This window comes from Palaemon carinicauda, chromosome 3 (genome assembly GCF_036898095.1).
Source record: "Palaemon carinicauda isolate YSFRI2023 chromosome 3, ASM3689809v2, whole genome shotgun sequence".
NCBI lineage: Eukaryota > Metazoa > Arthropoda > Malacostraca > Decapoda > Palaemonidae > Palaemon > Palaemon carinicauda.
This window is the reverse complement of record NC_090727.1, coordinates 25536912-25546120: the sequence shown is the minus strand read 5'-3', so window position 1 is coordinate 25546120 and position 9209 is coordinate 25536912. Positions and strand designations below refer to the sequence as shown.

General features: G+C 41.7%; 2 long non-coding RNA genes across 3 annotated transcripts in view; one reads left to right on the top strand and one right to left on the bottom strand.

Moving 5' to 3' along the window:
• LOC137638227 (uncharacterized) overlaps positions 1 to 9209 on the bottom strand; it is a 433485-nt gene that overhangs the window by 101728 nt on the left and 322548 nt on the right. The window lies entirely within an intron of this gene.
• Positions 646 to 9209, top strand: part of LOC137638228 (uncharacterized) — an 89954-nt gene continuing 81390 nt past the window's right edge. The window contains exon 1 of the long non-coding RNA XR_011043928.1: positions 646 to 742. This is a non-coding gene — a long non-coding RNA (uncharacterized lncRNA). The remainder of the gene's footprint in view (positions 743 to 9209) is intronic.

The window sequence follows — 9209 nt, the reverse complement described above, 5'->3', positions numbered from 1 at the left end:
ATTAATGTATTGATATGTTATATTTGCAGTATTTTTTAACCTTTAATGGACTGGTAAGATATATATATATATATATATATATATATATATATATATATATATATATATATATATATATATATATATATATATATATATGTGTGTGTGTGTGTGTGTGTATGAGGCCCCATGCATTCAATTGCTTAAAAATCCTTCAAAATCTGAGAAATTTCAGAAAAGTAGTCGATATTTATACGCTCTTATAGTTTAACCAGTAAATTTAAGTGTTCATTTAAAGTATATGTTTTTCCTATTTTCATATGATATTAAAAATGAAATTGAATAATGATTTAATAATAAAAACAATACTTGGACTTTAAAATATTCCTGCCAAATGTATTGTTCCGCCAAGTTGCCAGATATGGGGATCTATCTCTAGATTTGGGGATTTTGGTTGTCTGATGGGGATATTCTCTACAGATTTCTATGAAGAAAAAAAGATGAGTAAGCCTTTATGTTATTGATATCAGTTTACTCTCACTTCCGTGAAGTATAGTGAGTAATTTATATATTAAAGCCTACAGAAGATAATATATTTGTGGAAATAGGGATTTTTTTATCACGAATTTTGGGGATTTTTAGAGCAAGCCAGGGGGCAGGAATTTAGTATTTACTTCATTACACTGGCGGGCCGGCTGGTTTTGGCAGAACACAGTCCCAGTGACGTATTTTGTGGTATTAATCGTTTCGTATTTATCCAAAGGTTGGTGGTTTTTATGTTAATATCAGATCAGGTATATTAAAGTTTCCTCAGAGTTAATTTTTGAATAAGAGAGGGATAAATGGTTTGTAGTTTACTATGTTTGTGGCCTACCACATCCTAAGGCTGACATTTTATCAATGGCGTAACTTCGTAGATCCAAATTTAATATATTGGGCAATTACAAGTCTATTCTATAATGAATATAAGTTTTAATGCTTTTGTTTTTCCCTTCTGTGTGAAGTTACGTTTTGATTTCGAATTTTAAAGCCAAATTGTGACTGCAGGATATCTGTTTATCCTTTACGCCTACAGGAAAACATTATTATTATTTGAAAAGGACGTTTTTATTTTTGGGGCTAATAAATTATTAGATATATTCCTTAATACATCTGCCGATAATTAGGGGACATCCAGTGGGAATTGGGGCCTTAGGGTGGGGAAAATATACTGGGGAAACTGTGAATAATGGTAAAACAAACCTTTTCTTCTGTATACATTATTCTTTGGGATGTATAATAATCCATGTTGAATGATCAAAATTAGCTACACCTTATAATGAGGTGATATTTTTCATTTATTAGTTGACATGCGAAATGTCAATGTGGTATTTGCTCATGTTCGTCAATTTGTACATTGTTACGCAATAACCATTTTAATATATCTTTGCATTTACTCCAGTTCGTCAGTACATAGCTTCCAAGAATTCTGGTTGCTGGGATGATTGTGTGCACCTATTTGTCCCAGGTTGACTTTTTCTATAAGTAAAACTTGATAAAGAAAAAAAAAAAGGTAGAATAGGCATGACATGAAAACGCTCAGATTGTATGACTCGGGTGGGGAAAGTTCATAGATTTCGTCGCAAGTTCAACAGTACATCAAAATTTATCGCTCATTATGTAATATTGCAAAATAAAACTGCTATGTATAGGCATACTGTACACACAAAACAGTAAGGATGCCGTAGCCTAGGATAGTCTGAACTCCCTTCTAGTGAGACCTAAATAAAATGGAAATTGAATCAAGTTTAAGATGGTGCATCCGGATTTGAATTACAGCCAAAATCATGGTCTACTTACAAAATTGGGGTGAATGTAGTTTATGGGAACAGGGCGATATCTTTCTTATTACTAGCCCAATCTATTTTCCTTATGGGGAAGATGTGCTTTACTATGATCCAATATACTATATTATGAAGTTATTTTATATTTTCTAAGTTCAGCCCAAGAAGGGGGTCCGGGCGCTTGACCCCGGCTAAGGGTTGTGACCTGGGAACTACTAGGTTAAGTTAGGTTGGGTTGTGGGGTTTGTATGATAGCGACAGTGGTTGGGGGGTCGCAGGGGGGTGTTAGCCCCTCCTGTTAGGTCATTAGGAAGGTTTGGACACGGCTTGTAGGTCAGGTTAGGGGGGAAGTTTGGGTTAGTTGTTGTCCATTTTTCTCGGAATGTCCCCGTAAACTACAAAGGCTCCGGAATATGTACTAACCTAACATAAGATGTAGGATTCTTGCCTAGTCAGACAAAGGACCCCCCTCCTCCCTTTCACCCAATGTGACATACAATGCTGTAGGTAGAATCAAATTATGGAGGTATATTGTTATTATTACTAGGTAAGCTACAACCTTAGTTGGAAAAGCACGATGCTATAAGCCCAAGTTATATAAAGTTGTACAGCTTATCTCGTCAATACTTTGCCAAATGCACAACTTGACATAGATTCACAACATAACACTTGGGAACTGTATAGAAATTAAATTTTCAATATTAAACTTAGCCGGTGATTATATAAGCTGCAACTCTGTTGCTCGACAGAAAACTCTACGTTAAAAATCCGCCAGCGATCGCTATACAGGTAGGGGGTGTACATCAACAGCGCCATCTGTCGGGCAGGTACTCAGTACTCAATGTAAACACAGAACTCAATTTTCTCTCTGTCGGGCTACCGGCAAGACCTACTAATTCGCTGTGCTAACTGGAATTGTTTTCACAACTATTGGTGAAGTACACTATTCTAGTTTTGAGCTTTCGCTATGCAGGTGTTTTATCTTCATCTCAAAACTTGAACTCGTTTTGGATAGATTTAATTATGGTGACAAAGATAGTATGGACTTTCTTTCACTTTTAAATGGCCGACCCTTCCCTTAGACGGAAGTATGTTTAGGCTTTTAGTAATTATATCACGTTATAGATTTTCCTCTATATATTTTATATCTCTCCGCCTTTATTAGGCCTCTTCGATTAACTTTCCATTTTTTATAAACATATAAAAATAAATTTTAATGCTTTGTTTATATAGAACTTTCCTGAAAGTAGGCGGTCCTAACTTGGAAACCGAAGTTAATCAACGTTGAGCCCTTTATATCGTCTTTAGCTTTTAAAGAGCAAAGGATTTAAAACTTTTTAAATGTAATTTTTTATGAAAGAATTTCTTTGATAGTCTCCGTACTGTTTTCAAAGATGAACTAACGTTTAGTTTTTTTATGCTACGCAGTTGTTGACGTTCAGGACGTTCAACATGCGCTCTATCGTTACGATAGAGAGAGAGTGTATCACGGTTTCACTTTGCAGTAAGAGTAAATCGATTCTGACGTTTTGTTCATCCTTTCTTAGCTTAAATGTTTTAAATTCTAATTTAAAGGAACTTTTTATTTGAAAAACCTTTCAGTTTTTTCCTTTAGTCAAATAACATGTTTTTTTGACGATATATAATTGGGCTCTTCTCCTAGGTGCGAAATCAAGAGAGAAAGAGAGAGAGAGATAGAGACGGAGGGAGAGAGAGGAGAGAAAACGTTCCGTTCAAGCGGGTAACGTTGTTCTCGTGTTACTCACGTCCCTAGTCGCTGTACGGGGAGGAAGGATAAAACGTTTTTAGGTTTTTATTCTCGTCCCCAGGCTATGTGCGGTGAGAGATTGAAAACGTAGTTATATGAACTAGTGTTTAGTCTCTTTCCCAGCCACTGATTTTAATAAAATATGTTTTCTGTTTTTTGCTGGTATTATGAGCTTGCATTATACGACTAATTTCGCAATTACTACCTTTTAATGAAGGGTAGAATTGCGTGTTTCAGGTAGAAATAAGTGCAAAACAGAAAATCGAAGTGATAAAGTGATATGCGCAAAGTGTTACAGTGTTGCGTCCGAGGCGCAAAGTGTTACAGTGTTGCGTCCGAGGGTTCGTCTGTTCGTGCCTGTCGTTCACCTAGTCCGGGACCTCTTACAAGCTCCCAAGCCCAGGGGAGCAGTAATGTCAAACGACTTATGGGTTCGAGAGGCCTTGACCAACGAACAGACGTTTTCCCTCTATGGTATCGGGTGTATCTTACCAAGATCTCCCCTACCATAAGACGAGAGAGACGTTGTTTCTCCTCGCCATCCGTAGGCTTTTCGCATAAGAAACCTGTCACAAGGTTTCGGAGCCCTTAAGCGAAAGTCAGTCCTTTCAGGACAGGTCCAGCGTCCTGGTTACAGCCATTAGGACAGCTCTGACCCTATGCAGTCATCGGATAACTGCTCGCCGCCTAACAAAAGCGTAACACAGACTCCGCGAGTCTTTTTTTGTAGGCAAAGTGTTGCGGTCACAGACGTTACCCTCGTCTATTACCACAACCATTTCCGTTGATCCTTAAGGGGTTGTATGGCAAAACATGCAGTATATGCTTGCCTCCCTTATGGAAGACTATTCTGCCGATTAGTCCGTTGAGTCTAGCCGTTTATCTCATCGATATCCTGGCTTTCAGCCAACCTAACGTTCCTTTGTGCTTACTGTTGACGTTGGCGTAGCTTAGTCACGTCAGTCAGGTTGTTTAGAACCACACTCGATGCGGTCTCGTGTGGTTTTTCAGCCGCATTTGGACGTTAGGCCACTGGCTGATGCTCCTGTTGACGTTCAAGACGTTCACTAACAATCGGAGTTGACTTGTTTTGACGCTGTGCGTCAACCTCCGCATTCTGGAGTTGTTTTGACTGCTCAGTCTAGGCAGTCAAAGCAGTCTCGAGTGGACGCTGTGCGTCCTCACGCACCTGTTGTGGTTGACAGTTCAGTTGTTGACAGTTCACAGACTGTCAAGCAGTTACATGACGTTGCGTTCTGGTCCGCTACTAATGCACCAGTAAGAGACTCAGCTTTTATCGGACAAGGTTCCTGTAGATGAGGAAGTTGCTGTTCTCCCTCCTACTGATATTCCCTTGAGGACTCTGTCAGATGGAGAGGAGCCTAAAGCTGCTTAGCCTCCTATGGACTTTAATTAAATCATGATGATTTTTTTAAGGATCTTCGTCCGGATCTTTTTGTAACTGCTGCTCCTCGTTCGCCTAAACGTCAGAGCTTACACTAGGCCTAGCTACTTCGAAGCCGTTGTTTTTAAGCTAGTGAGTGCTCTCTCGCTCTCCTAGAGAGCGTTACGTTGGCTAGGCGACTGGTTTTTCACCAGGAGGAGTTTGGGGGATACAGCCTTTGCTTTCCCTTCTTTTAAACTGGTTTATAGAGCGAGAGTCTGATATGACACGAGAGAAGTTCTCGGCTTGGGAGTTCATGCCTCTGCCCAGATAGACTTCTCAATTCTGGTAGACTCTCCCTGGCGCCTAGCCAGGAGACGCTCCAAGTTGTTTACAGGTCAACTTCACAGCTGTTGTCGAGCCTTTGAAGTTTTGCTGTACTATTATGTCACGCATAACAAGGCTTTCAGGGATGGTAAACGGTTCCGCCTCAGTCTGTTGCCACACCTGCTCCCGTAGACCCTAAATGGGCTTTGCTGCAAGACATGCAGTCCAAGCTTGCGTCCTTGATAGAGGACTTAAATGCGGAGAAGAACCTTCTGACCAACAACCTTCCAACCGGTCGGTTGTGCGCCCTGTTGATGCTGAGGTAACCTACTCGCGTCTGCCAGTTGAGGTGGTTACTCCACCGATGCGACCCAGTGTGAGTTGCCAGCCGCACGTTGACATTAAGCGACGCTCGGAGGTGGTTTTTGACGTTCAGGACGTTCAACAACCAGCAGAGGTGACTTGTTTTGACGCAGTGCGTCAACCTCAGCAACCCGGTAGGGTGTTGACTGCACAACCCAGACGGTCTAGACAGTCTCGGGTTGACGCTGTGCTTCCTCGCGCACTCATGGTTGTTGACAGTTCACAGACTGTGCAGCAGTTCCATGATATTGCGTCCGGCTCCGTCACGCATCCACCAGTGCGACCGGATTCAGCGAGCCAGACGTTACCCACTCCGTTGCCGTTTCCTCATCAGTTTCGGATGAGGAACCCTCTGATGAGGACGTTGCTGAACAACAAGACGATCAGCCCCCAGCCCTGCTATCCATCCAGAAAATGCTGAAGAAGGAACGCTGCTCAGTCAGGCTGTGGATGAGTCTGGTAGGGACACTGTCATCCGTGGATCAATTTGTGTCACTAGGAAGACTACACCTCCGTCCTCTTCAATACCATCTAGCTTTTCACTGGAAAAAGGACAAGACGCTAGAAGCGGTCTCGATCCCGGTTTCCGAAAAGATAAAGTCTTGTCTGACTTGGTAAAAGGACAATATCAACCTAAGAGAGGGTCTTCCCCTGGCTGTTCAGACTCCCAACCACGTTCTCTTCTCGGACGCATCGGACGTAGGCTGGGGTGCGACATTAGACGGTCGGGAATGCTCGGGGATATGGAACTCGAGTCAAAGGACAATGCATTTCAACTGCAAGGAGCTACTGGCAGTACGTCTGGCCTGGAAAAGCTTCAGGTCTCTCCTTCAAGGCAAAGTGGTGGAGGTGAACTCGGACAACACCACGGCTTTGGCGTACATCTCCAAGCAAGGAGGGACCTACTCTCTGACGTTGTACGAGATCGCAAGGGACCTCCTCACCTGGTCAAAAGGTCTAGACATATCACTAGTAACGAGGTTCATCCAAGGCAACTTGAATGTCATGGCAGATTGTCTCAGTCGGAAGGGACAAATAATTCCAACAGAATGGACCCTCCACAAGGATGTATGCAAGAGACTTTGGGCCACCTGGGGCCAGCCAACCATAGATCTCTTCGCAACCTCGATGACCAAGAGGCTCCCAATATTTTGCTCACCAATCCCGGACCCAGCAGCAGTTCATATAGATGCCTTTCTCCTAGATTGGTCACATCTAGATCTATATGCATTCCCTCCGTTCAAGATTGTCAACAAGGTACTGCAGAAGTTCGCCTCTCACGAAGGGACAAGGTTGACGCTAGTTGCTTCCCTCTGGCCCGCGAGAGAATGGTTCACAGAGGTACTTCGATGGCTAGTAGACGTTCCCAGAACACTTCCCCTAAGGGTGGACCTTCTACGTCAGCCACACGTAAAGAAGGTACACCAAGGCCTCCACGCTCTTCGTCTGACTGCCTTCAGACTATCGAAAGACTCTCGAGAGCTAGAGGCTTTTCGAAGGAGGCAGCCAGAGCGATTGCTAGAGCAAGGAGAACATCCACCCTTAGAGCCTACCAATCGAAGTGGGAAATCTTCCGAAACTGGTGCAAGTCAGTATCCGTATCCTCGACCAGTACCTCTGTAACTCAAATAGCTGACTTCCTCTTATATATGAGGAAAGATCGATCTCTTTCAGCTCCCTCTTTCAAGGGTTACAGAAGCATGTTGGCATCAGTCTTCCGTCACAGAGGCTTAGATCTTTCCAACAATAAAGATCTACAGGACCTCCTTAAGTCTTTTGAGACCACGAAGGAGCGTCGTTTGGTTACACCTGGTTGGAATTTAGACGTGGTACTAAGATTCCTTATGTCAGACAGGTTTGAACCGCTACAATCAGCCTCCCTGAAAGATCTCACCTTAAAGACTCTTTTCCTGGTATGCTTAGCCACAGCTAAAAGAGTCAGTGAGATTCATGCCTTCAGCAAGAACATCGGATTCTCATCCAAAACGGCTACATGTTCTACAACTTGGTTTTCTAGCCAAATCGAGCTGCCTTCTCAGCCTTGGCCAATATCGTTCGATATTCCAAACTTATCGTATGGTTGGAAATGAACTAGAAAGAGTCTTATGCCCTGTAAGAGCTCTTAAGTTCTATTTAAAACGAACTAAACCTTTACGAGGCCCGTCTGAAGCTTTATGGTGTTCAGTTAAGAAACCATCTTTGCCTATGTCAAAGAATGCTTTAGCCTATTTTATCAGACTGTTAATACGAGAAGCTCATTCCCATCTGAATGAGGAAGACCAAGCTTTGCTGAAGGTAAGGACACACGAAGTTAGAGCTGTCGCAACTTCCGTGGCCTTTAAACAAAATAGATCTCTGCAAAGTATAATCGACGCAACCTATTGGAAAAGCAAGTCAGTGTTCGCGTCTTTTTATCTTAAGAATGTCCAGTCTCTTTACGAGAACTGCTACACTCTGGGACCATTCGTAGCAACGAGTGCAGTAGTGGGTGAGGGCTCAACCACTACAATTCCCTAATTCCATAACCTTTTTAATCTTTCTCTTGAAATGTTTTATTATTGTTTTTGGGTTGTCCGGAAGGCTAAGAAGCCTTTCGCATCCTACTTGATTTGGCGGGTGGTCAAAGTCATTTCTTGAGAAGCGCCTAGATTAGAGGTTTTGATGAGCTCCTTTAGTATGGGTTGCAACCCTTGATACTTCAGCTCCTAGGGGTCGCTCAGCATCCTAAGAGGATCGCGAGGCTCCGTAAGGAAGACGTACTTAAAAAGGCAGAGTAATTGTTCAAGTCGACTTCCTTACCAGGTACTTATTATTTTATGTTTGTTATTTTGAATAACTGCTAAAATGAAATAAAAAATCCTTAGCTCATAATAATGTAAACAATTATTGCTGGTCTCTACCCACCCCCCTGGGTGTGAATCAGCTTATATAATCACCGGCTAAGTTTAATATTGAAAAATTTTATTTTTATAATAAAATAAATTTTTGAATATACTTACCCGGTGATTATATATTAAAGGACCCTCCCTTCCTCCCCAATAGAGACCCAGTGGACCGAGGAGAAAATTGAGTTCTGTGTTTACATTGAGTACTGAGTACCTGCCCGACAGATGGCGCTGTTGATGTACACCCCCTACCTGTATAGCGATCGCTGGCGGATTTTTAACGTAGAGTTTTCTGTCGAGCAACAGAGTTGCAGCTTATATAATCACCGGGTAAGTATATTCAAAAATTTATTTTATTATAAAAATAACATTTTCTGGTCAAATACTTATATAAAGTGGTAGCTTGTTGACTGTTTGGACATATTTTGCTCTAAATATAAAGAAGCGAGAAAATAGGAACTTTTAATCGGTCTCCGAGATATTTACTGACTTTTGAACCAAAGGAAACTTTCTAAAGTTTTCTGCTATAGCTCTCAAAAATTATGACAGCCATTTTTTAGTACCTATGTTGGCTAATGTGTTTTAGAAAGTGCTTCCACATTTGTAGTAAGTGTTTTAGTGGCAATACAATCTATTTATAATGTCATTTAATGTATGTATTATATATAATAAGCTTATAT